This window comes from Mustela lutreola, chromosome X (assembly GCF_030435805.1).
Source record: "Mustela lutreola isolate mMusLut2 chromosome X, mMusLut2.pri, whole genome shotgun sequence".
Classification (NCBI taxonomy): Eukaryota; Metazoa; Chordata; class Mammalia; order Carnivora; family Mustelidae; genus Mustela; species Mustela lutreola.
Window position 1 is genome coordinate 49,562,102 of NC_081308.1, and position 11,417 is coordinate 49,573,518.

Genomic DNA, 11,417 nt, shown 5'->3' on the forward strand with positions numbered 1-11,417 from the left:
TTGTGTGATATCTGTCTTTCTTTGACTGGCCTATATCTTAGGATAATACACTCTAGCTCCATCCACATCATTCTATTCATTAGTGAAAATGGAGCCTTTGAACAAAATCTCCTACTGTTGTTGAATTGTCTGTTTCTTTATTCTATTCTTCAAATTTTGCTTCATCTATTTTCAGGTTTTGTTATTGCAGTTTGCAATATTTGCATATATAGTTATATTGTTGTCTTCTCGACAGATTGCCACTTTGTCATATAAAATATCTTTTTAGCAACAGGTTTTGTTTTAATGTCCATTTTGTCTTATGCTGGTATATATTGTCTTATGCTGGCCAGTTCTATTTTGATTATTGCTTGCATTTTTTTCCATCTTTTTATTTTCAATATGTTAGGCTTTTGTTAATCTAAAGTGTATCTCTTGTTAAACAAAGTAGAGTTAGATTATGTTTCATGTTTCTTCTACTAAACTCTCTCTTTTGCTTGGGGAATATTTCATTCATTTACATTAATGTAATTACAAATATGGTAAAGTTCATGTCCGTCATTTTGCTACTTTGTTTTCTAAGAGTTTTATGGTTTTTTGCCTATACTCTTTCATTCCTACTTTCTTTTATATTAATATATATTTTTCTACAATACCATTTTAAACAACAAAAAAAGTGATGAGTGGATATGCTTGCCTAATAGGTATTAACTTGTGCTTTAATATTCAGTAGAATTCACCTGAAAATCCATTTGGTCTTGTACTTTTAGCTCTTGGGAGTTACAGAAACAGTGCTGTTACCAGAAAATTTTTGTTTGATTTTTTTTTTTTTTACTTCTTCTTGATTCAATCTTGTGAGATTTAATATTTCTGGAAATTTATTGTTTTGCTTTAGTTTGGGTAATTTGTTTATATATAGTTTTTCATGTAGTATTATAATCCTTTGTATTTCCATCATGTTTGTTATTTCCCCCATTTCCTCTCTGGTTTTATTTATTTGGGCTCTCTCTCTCTCTCTCTTTTTTCTTAATGAGTCTGACTCAGAATCTATTCAAAGCACCAATTGTCGATTTCATTCATCAGTTCCCCCTTTTGGAGTCTATTACATTTATGTTTACTCTAATATTTATTATTTTCTTCTACTATCTTTGGGCTGTGTTTATTCCTCTTTTTCTATTACCTTCAGAGGAAAATTTAATTGCTTATATGAGATTTTTCTTGTTTCTTGATTGTTCTGTTTTTCTATAAACTTTCCACCTTGGCTCTTCTTGCTATGTCCCAGATATTTTGAACTGATATGTTTTCATTTCCTTTTGCTTCCATATATTTTAAAATCTTCTCTTCATTTTTAAATTGACCTATTGGTTGTTTAGGAGCAGAATGCTTTGTTTCCATTTTTCTTTTTTTTTTTTTTTCAGTTTTCTTCTCACAATTAACTTCTAGTTTCATATAATTTTGGTTAGAAAATATGTTTGCTATGACTTCAATCTTCTTAAATTTATTAATGCTTACTTTATGGCTAAACATGTGACCTATCATGGGCAGTTTTCCATATGTACTTGAAAATAATGTCTGTTCTATTTTGGGGTTGAATGTTCTTAGATCCTTTAAGGCATGGTTTCTTTATTTTCTGTCTGTATGATCTATCCATTGATGTAAGTTTAGTGTTAAAGTTCTCCACTATTATTATATTACTGTCAATTTCTGCTTTTATGTCAATAAATATTTGCTTTCTGTATGTATGTGTTTCTATGTTAGGTTCATAGATATTTACAATTGTCATAACTTCTTTTATAATTGATCCTGTTATCATTATGTAATGCTCTCTTTGGACATTTCTATAGTATTTATGAATGTATATATGTATGTATGTATGTATGTATGTATGTATGTATTTGCTATAGTCTTTGTTTAGTTTTTTATTGTGTTATGTAAGTCACCATAAAATACACTATTAGTTTTTCATGTAGTGTTCCAAGATTCATTGTTTATGTATAATACCTAGTTCTTCATTCAGTGAATGTCCTCCTTAATGTCCCAACACCAAGGTCACCCATATCCCAACCTCCATCCCCTCTAAAACATTCAGTTTGTATCTTGGAGTTCACAGCCTCGCATAGTTCATCTCCAACTCTGATTTCCAACTCCTTCAATTTCTCCCTTCATTCTCCTAATGTCCTCCATGTTCTTCCTTATGTGCCAAAAGTAAGTGAAACTGAATGATAAAGGACTTTCTCTGCTTGACACAGTTCACTCAGCACAATCTTCCCCAGTCCCATCTATGTTGATGCAAAAGTTACCCAACTTCATCCTTTCTCATGGCTGACTAATATTCCATTGTATATACACACCACATCTTTATCCATTCATCTGTTGAAGGGCATCTTGGCTCTTACCAAACTTTGTCTATTGTAGACATTGCTACTATGAACATTAGGGTACATATGGCCCTTCTTTTCACTACATTTGTATCAGTGGGGTAAATAGTGGTAGTGCAATTGCCAGTTTGTAGTGTAGCTCTATTTTTAATTTTTTGAGGAATCTCCACATTGTTTTCCAAAGTGGTTGCACCAGCTTCCATTAGCACCAAAAGTGTTAAGAGGGTTCCCCTAGCTCCACATCCTCTCCAACATTTGTTATTTCCTGCCTTATTAATCTTTACCATTATAACTCGTGTAAGGTGGTATCTCAATGTGTTTTTTTATTTCTTTTCAGCATAACAGTATTCATTGTTTTTCACCATACACAGTGCTCCATGCAATACATGCCCTCTCTAATACCCACCACCTGGTTCCCCCAGCCTCCCACACCCCAACCCTTCAAACCCTCAGATTGTTTTTCAGAGTCCATAGTCTCTCATGGTTCACCTCCCCTTCCAATTTCCCTCAACTCCCTTCACCTCTCCATCTCCCCTTGTCCTCAATACTATTTGTTATGCTCCACAAATAAGTGAAACCATATGATAATTATCAATGTGGTTTTGATTTGAGTTTCCCTGATGGCTAATGAGAATGAACATTTTTTCATGTGTCTGCTAGCCATTTGTATGTCTTCACTGGAGAAGTGCCTGTTCATGTCTTCCGCCCATTTTTTGACTTATCAGTTTTTTGGGGTGTTGAGTTTGAGAAGTTCTTTACAAATCTTGGATATCAGCCCTTTGTCTGTAGTGTCATTTCTGAGTATCTTCCCATTCCGTGGGTTGTCTCTTTGTTTTGTTGATGGTTTCCTTTGTTGTGTAGAAGCTATTTATCTTGACAAAGTCCCAGAAGTTCATTTTTGCTTTCGTTTCCCTTGCCTTTGGAGATGTGTCTTGAAATAAGTTGCTGTGCCCAGTGTCAAAGAGGTTATTGCTTATGTCCTCTTCTAGGATTTTGATGGATTCCTATCTCACATTGAGGTCTTTCATCCACATTGTGTTTATCTTTGTTTATGGTGTAAGAGACTGGTCAAGTTTCCTTCTTCTGTATGTAGCTGTTCAATTTTCCCAGCATCGTTTATTGAAGAGATTATCTTTTCCACTGGATATTTTTTCCTGCTTTGTCCAAGATTATTTGACCATAGAGTTGAGGGTCCATGTCTGGGCTCTCTGCTCTGTTCCATTGGTCTATGTGTCTGTTTCTGTGCCAGTACCACACTGTCATGGTGATCACAGCATTGTACTAAAGCTGGAAATCATGCAACGTGATGCCTTTAGCTTTGTTTTTCTTTTTCAGCATTTCCTTGGCAATTTGGGTTTTTTTTCTGGTTTCATACAAATTGTAGGATTGTTTATACTGGCACTTTAAAAAATACCAGGGGTATTTTGATTGGAATGATTTTGAAAGTGTAGATTTGTGATCTCAAAGGGAAGACTGTCAGCTTTCCCCCATTGACAATGATATTACTGTGGGTTTTTCATAGATAGATTTTATGAAGTTGAGCAATCTTCCCTCTATCCTTATACTTTGAAGCATTTTAATCAGGAAAGGATGTTGTATTTTGTCAAATGCCTTTTCTGCATCAATTGAGAGGACCATGGGGTTCTTATCTCTTCACTTATTGATTCATTCTATCACACTGATTGACTTGTGAGTGTTAAATCAGACTTGCATCCCAGGGATAAATCCTACCTGGTCATGGTGGATAATCTTTTTAATGTACTGTTGGATGCTACTAGCTAGGATCTTGTTGAGAATATTGGCATCCATATCCATCAGGAGTATTGGTCTGAAATTCTCCTTTTTGATGGGGTCGTAGCCTGCTTGGGGGATCAACATAATGCTGGTTTAATAGAAAACGTCTGGAAGTTTCCCTTATGTTTCTAGTTTTAAAAACAGCTTAAGAAGAATAGGTATTATCTCTTGTTTGAGTGCATGATTGAATTCCTCAGGGAATCTGTCAGGTCCTGGACTCTTGTTTCTTGGGAAGTTTTTGATCACTGCTTCAATCTTGTTACAGATACTGATCTATTCAGGTTGTCAATTTCTTCCTGTTTCAGTCTTGGAAGTTCACAGGTTTCCAGGAATGCATCTTTTTCTTTTTTGTTTTTTTCCCTAGGCATTTTAACTTATTGGCATGTAACTGTTGATAATAATTTCTTTTTTTAAATTAATCTATTTATTTTCAGAAAAACAGTATTCATTATTTTTTCACCACACCCAGTGTTCCATGCAATCCGTGCCCTCTATAATACCCACCACCTGGTACCCAGACCTCCCACCCCCCGCCCCTTCAAAACCCTCAGATTGTTTTTTAAAGTCTATAATAATTTCTGATAATTGTTCTTATTTTCGTAGTCTTAGTCATAAGCTCTCCTTTCTATTTCATACTTTTAATAATTTGGGTCCTCTCTCCTTTCTATTGGATTAGTTTGGCCAGTGTTTTTTTTTTTTTGTTGTTGTTGTTGTTTTTTGCTTTTTTTAAATCTTATTGATCCTTTCAAAAACGAGCTTCTCATTACGTTGACACGTTCTACTATATCTCTAGTTTATAACTCGTTGATCTCTGCTCTAAACTTGATTATTTCGCTTCTTGTGCATGGGGTTGGCTTATCATGTTATTGATTTTCCAGTTCTTTTTGGTGTAAAGAGAACTAGCATATTTGGGATTTTTCAATTTTTTTTTTTTGAGTGAGGCTTGGATAGCTATGTATTTCCTCCTTAGGACCACCTTTGCCATATCCTTTAGGACCACTTTTGCCATATCCCATAGGTTTTGGATGGATGTGTCTTCATTCTCACTAGTTTCCATAAATTGTTTAAGCTCTTCTTTGATTTCCTGCTTAATCCAGACATTCTTAAGCAGGGCGGTCTTTAGCTTCCAGATGTTTGAATTCCTTCCAAACTTTTCCTGTGGTTGAGTTCCAGGTTCAAAGCATTGTAGTCTGAGAATATGCAGGCAAAAATCTCAGTCTTTCCATATAGGTTGTGCCCTGATTTGTGTCCCAGTATGTGGTCTATTCTGGAGAAGATTCCATATGTGCTTGAGGAGAATGAGTATTCTGTTGTTTTAGTGTGGAATGTTCAGTATATATCTATGAGGTCCATCTGGTCCAAAGGGTAATTCAAAGTTCTTGTTTCTTTATTGATTTTCTGCTTGGATGATCTGCCTATAAATGAAAGTGGCATATTAATATCCCCTACAATTAATGTCTTCATATCAATGACTCTTTATTTTGATTAACAGTTGGCTTGTGTGGTTGGCTGTGCCCATACTGGGGACAGAGATATTTACAATTTCTAGATATTCTTGTTGGATAGACCCTTTAAGAATGCTGTAGTGTCCTTCTGTATGTCTGACTACAGACTTTGATTTAAAATGTAATTTGTCTAATATGAGAATCACTACCCAGCTTACTTTTGCAGTCCATTGGCATGAAAGATGGTTCTCCATTCCCTTCACTTTCGATCTGGATGTTTCCTTGGGTTCAAAATGATTCTCTTGTAGACAGCATAAAAATGGGTCCTGTCTTTTTATCCAATCTGCTACTCTGTGCCATTTTATGGGACCATTTAGACTATTCATTCTGAGAGTGATTACTGAAAGATATATGTTTATTGTCATCATGTTGCCCGTGAGGACCTTGATTCTATAGTTTATCTCTATAAATTTCTGATGCATATCAATTTTTGGAAATTTCTTCTTTTATAGGAACTCCCCCTCCTTAATTTTTCTTGTAGTACCAGATTGGTGGTCACATATTTTTTTAAATTTATTTTTATTTTAAGCATAACAGTATTCATTATTTTTGCACGACACCCATTGCTCCATGCAATCCATGCCCTCTCTAATACCCACCATCTGTACCCCGACCTCCCACCTCCCGCCCCTTCAAAACCCTCAGATTGTTTTTCAGAGTCCATAGTCTCTCATGGATCACCTCCCCTTCCAATTTCCCCCAACTCCCTTATCCTCTATATCTCCCCCTGTCCTCCATGCTATTTGTTATGCTCCACAAATAAGTGAAACCATATGGTAATTGACTCTCTCTGCTTGACTGATTTCACTCAACATAATCTTTTCCAGTCCCGTCCATCTTGCTACAAAAGCTGGGTATTCATCCTTTCTGATGGAGGCATAATACCCCATAGTGTATATGGACCACATCTTCCTTATCCATTCTTCTGTTGAAGGGCATCTTGGTTCTTTCCACAGTTTGACCACCTTGGCCATTGCTGCTATAAACATTGGGGTGCAGATGACTCTTCTTTTCACGACATCTGTATCTTTGGGGTAAATACCCAGGAGTGCAATGGCAGGGTCAAATGGAAGTTCAATTTTTAATTTCTTGAGGAATCTCCACACTGTTCTCCAAAGTGGCTGCACCAACTTGCATTCCCACCAACAGTGAAAGAGGGTTCCCCTTTCTCCACATCCCCTCCAACACATGTTGTTTCCTGTCTTGCTAATTTTGGCCATTCTAACTGGTGTAAGGTGATATCTCAATATGGTTTTAATTCGAATATCCTTGATGGCTAGTGATGATGAATATTTTTTCATGTGTCTGATAGTCATTTGTATGTCTTCATTGGAGAAGTGTCTGTTCATATCTTCTGCCCATTTTTTGACATGATTATCTGTTTTGTGTATGTTGAGTTTGAGGAGTTCTTTATAGATCCTGGATATCAACCTTTTGTCTGTACTGTCATTTGCAAATATCTTCTCCCATTCTGTGGGTTGCCTCTTTGTTTTCTTGACTGTTTCCTTTGCTGTGCAGAAGCTTTTGATTTTGATGAAGTCCCAAAAGTTCATCCTCGCTTTTGTTTCCTTTGCCTTTGGAGACATATCTTGAAAGAAGTTGCTGTGGCTGATATCGAAGAGATTACTGCCTATGTTCTCCTCCAGGATTCTGATGGATTCCTGTCTCACATTGAGGTCGTTTATCCATTTTGAGTTTATCTTTGTGTACAGTGTAAGAGAATGGTTGAGTTTCATTCTTCTACATATAGCTGCCCAGTTTTCCCAGCACCATTTATTGAAGAGGCTGTCTTTTTTCCACTGGATATTTTTTCCTGTTTTGTGGTAGATTATTTGACTATAGAGTTGAGGGTATATATCTGAGCTCTCTACTCTGTTCCACTGGTCTATGTGTCTGTTTTTATGCCAGAACCATGCTGTCTTGGTGATCACAGCTTTGTAGTAAAGCTTGAAATCAGGTAACTTGATGACCCCATTTTATTTTTCTTTTTCAACATTTCCTTAGTGATTCGGGGTTTCTTCTGATTCCATACAAATTTTAGGACTATTTGCTCTAGCTCTTTGAAGAATACTGGTGGAATTTTGATCGGAATAGCATTAAAAGTATAGATTGCTCTAGGCAGTATAGACATTTTAGCAATATTTATTCTTCTGATCCAAGATCATGGAATGGTCTTCCATCTTTTTTGTGTCTTCTTCAATTTCTTTCATGAGTGTTCTGTAGTTCCTCGAGTACAGATCCTTTACCTCTTTTGGTTAGTAAGCTAAGCAACCTAGATGAAATGGATGCATTCCTGGAAAAATATAAACTCCCAAAATTGAACCAGGAGGAAAGTGACAACCTGAATAGACCAAAATCTAGTAACGAAATTGAAGCAGTGATCAACAACCTCCCAAAAAACAAGAGCCCAGGACCTGATAGATTCCCTGGGGAATTCTACCAAACTTTCAAAGAAGAAATAACAACTATTCTCCTGAAGTTGTTTCAAAAACATTGAAGCAAAGGAAAACTTCCTGACTCTTTCTATGAAGCCAGCATTACCCTGATCTCCAAACCAGGCAAATACCCTACCAAAGAGGAGAATTTCAGACCTATATCCCTGATGAATATGGATGCTAAGATTCTCAACAAGATCCTAGCAAACAGGATCCATTAAAAAGATTATCCACCATGACCAGGTAGGATTCATCCCTGGGCTACAAGGATGGTTCAACATTCGCAAATCAATCAATGTGATAGAACAAATTAATAAGAGAAGAGAGAAGAACCACATGGTCCTCTCAATTGATGCAGCAAAAGCGTTTGACAAAATCCAGCATCTGTTCCTGATTAAAATGCTTCAAAGTATAGGGATAGAGGGAACATTCCTGAACTTCATGAAATCTATCTATGAAAGATCCACAGCAACTATCATGCTCAATGGGCAAAAGCTTGCAGCCTTCCCGTTGAGATCAGGAACACGACAAGGATGCCCACTCTCACCACTCTTGTTCAACATAGTATTAGAAGTCCAAGCAAGAGCAACCAGACAACAAAGAGAAATAAAAGGTATCCAAATTGGTAATTAAGAAGTCAAACTCTCTCTCTTTGCAGATGACATGATTCTTTATATGGAAAACCCAAAAGACTCCACCCCCAAACTACTAGAACTCATACAACAATTCAGCAACGTGGCAGGATACAAAGTCAATGTACAGAAATCAGTCGCTTTCTTATACACTAACAATGAAAATACAGAAAGGGAAATTAGAGAATTAATTTCATTTACTATAGCACCAAGAAACATAAGGTCATGTATTCTTTTAATCTTTGCCATTCTTGGAGGCTTTTTATCTCTCCATCCATTCTGAATGTCAGCCTTGCTGAATAAAGTATTATTTCTGCATGATCTTCTAATTTTGTTCCCTGTATATGTCTTGTCAGCCCTTTCTGGCTTTCCATTTTTCTGGTAGGACTTTCCAGCCATGACATTATTCTGATATTCCTCCCTCTGTACATAAGGAATCACTTACCCCAACTTCCCTTAAGACAATTTCTCTCAATTTATTATTCCTGAATTTCACAGTCACATGTTTGATGGTCTTTCTTCCCTTGTTGATCTTGGTATGGGAGGTGTCCTCTCTGCTGTAGGATATGAATACTTGTTTTATTCCCTAGATTAGGGAAATTCTCATCTAGGATTTACTCAACTATATCTTCTAGTCCTCTTTCTCTTCACCCTGTCAGTGTTCCCAGTAATTCTGACATTGGAATGTTTTATGGCACCATTTTTTTCTCTAACTCTTGTTTTCATGGCTTCTAAGCTGTTTGTTTCATGCCTCCTTCTGATCCTTCTTTTATATCATTTTGTCTTATAGATCATTAATTCGATCTTCTGCCTCATTAACCCTAGCTGTTAGAGTATTTATATTAGATTATCTTTAATTTCATTGATAGCTTTTTTAAGTTCTGCCAGATCATCTCTCACTTCTGCCCTTAGAGAATCTATGTTGTCACTAATGGTTTTCCCCAACCTAGCTATTTTCTGCACAATAGTTACCCTGAATTCTATTTCTGACATCATGGTTATGTCCACATCCATTAGTTCTGTGGCAGAGGACACAGTCTCTGAATTTTTCCTTTCTTGGGGGGTTCCTCCTCCTAGTCATTCTGGCAAGAGGTAGTTGTGTGGATATATAGCTGTATATATAACCACGATCCAGACAATTTATACCCTGGCAAGTTTTGGAGCAATCAGAAGGCACCCTCAAATGAAAGAAAAAAGAAACGGCCAAAATGAGCCCTAAGTGTAAGATTTATAAAGTATAAAAACAAGAGCGAACAACAAAAAACCCAACAAAGAAAAGAAAAAAAAAAAAGAGAAAAACCTATTTAAAATGAACCCCAAGAACAAGATTTATACTGTACCAACAACAGAGAGAGAGAGAGAGAGAGAAGGCTTGACAAAAGAAAAGGAAAACTAATGCACAGGAGGGGGTAAGAGGAAGTTCTATAATCCCTCAATTTGGGTGAGGAAGGGTATTTCATTGCTTCCTGGGTGTGTCTTATTATCTTTGTTAAAGGACTCAACTTTCCAGCAATACAGGGAAATTAGAACAAGGATATATGAAGATATAATATTGAATAGTAAAAAAAGGACCACATTGAATCTTATATCTATATATTTAAAAGAAGGAAAATAAGTATATGTATGAAAAACGTTCAAGTTAAAAAATTTACTCTGGAATATATTGTATTATGCATCTAGTTGAAATAGTAAATACAGAAAAAATAAAAGAACAAGAATTATGAAAATAAATTTAAAAAAGAGAAACACATTGTTTCTAAGAAATATACAGACTGTGAGGCAATACCGGAGCTCAGTATATTTTTTCCCCCTGGTATTGGTGTTTTCCAGTTGTATGGGGACCCTGTCATTGTCATCCTCTTGTTTTTTTCTGACTTATTTTCTGGGGGAGGGCCCTCCTGCATAGTTTTTCAGTCAGTACTGTTTGGGTGGAGTTGCTCTGCCCACTATCAAGGGGCTGGGCTCAATGGAAACCAGGTTTTGAGGCTTTTGTTCTCTGGAGGTGTTTGTCCTCTGGTGACTTTTTGCACCTTTTCAGAGGGTCAGAGCAAAGTAAACTGTCTGCACCCAGACCTCTGCTCAGAGAGAATTCACAGTCTGCTCCCCTCTGAATAGTCCAGAATACACAGACTGACCTCTACTATCTCTGTGGAGCACTGCAGCCTCCTACAGGTGGTGCACACCCCCATCCATAGTCTCAGTTGTTACCCGAGACCCCTGTTTGTCTCTGTACCCATCTTCCACCAAAACCATGAGCAATTCTGGTCCAAGAGGGCCTGGTTCCAGCTGCTGTCATTCCCGGGACAACTGACTCAAGTCCATGCCAGACATTTTCAGTGCCAGCAGCAGTGGAGGCAGCAGACGTGACTGTGGTGGCTGCAAAAGCTGTCATCCCCGGGGGCCACCAACTGGAACGTGCACTGTGCCTGCTCAGATGTAGGTGGACACTGGCTGTGGGCACATGTCAGCTGTGGCCATCCTGGGACTGTGGGCTTTGGTCCATGGCTGCAGCTTCCCAGTCCCACCAATTGTCCCTTTGTTCTGTTTGAGTGCTGTTATCAATCTCCTCCCATCTTGTAGCCACCACTCTTTAAGCTATTCCTGGTCCCTAAGTACAGGGCACTTTCACATTGGGGTATTACTTTCTAATGATTTACTTCTTTCTAATGATTTACTTCTAATGATTTCCTTCTA

The 11,417-nt window shown here is 37.1% G+C and overlaps 1 pseudogene; it reads right to left on the minus strand.

Annotated features, from left to right (window-relative positions):
* Nucleotides 1-11,115, minus strand: part of LOC131820963 (small nuclear ribonucleoprotein E-like) — a 97,506-nt pseudogene extending 86,391 nt beyond the window's left edge.
* Nucleotides 11,116-11,417: the final 302 nt, after the last annotated feature.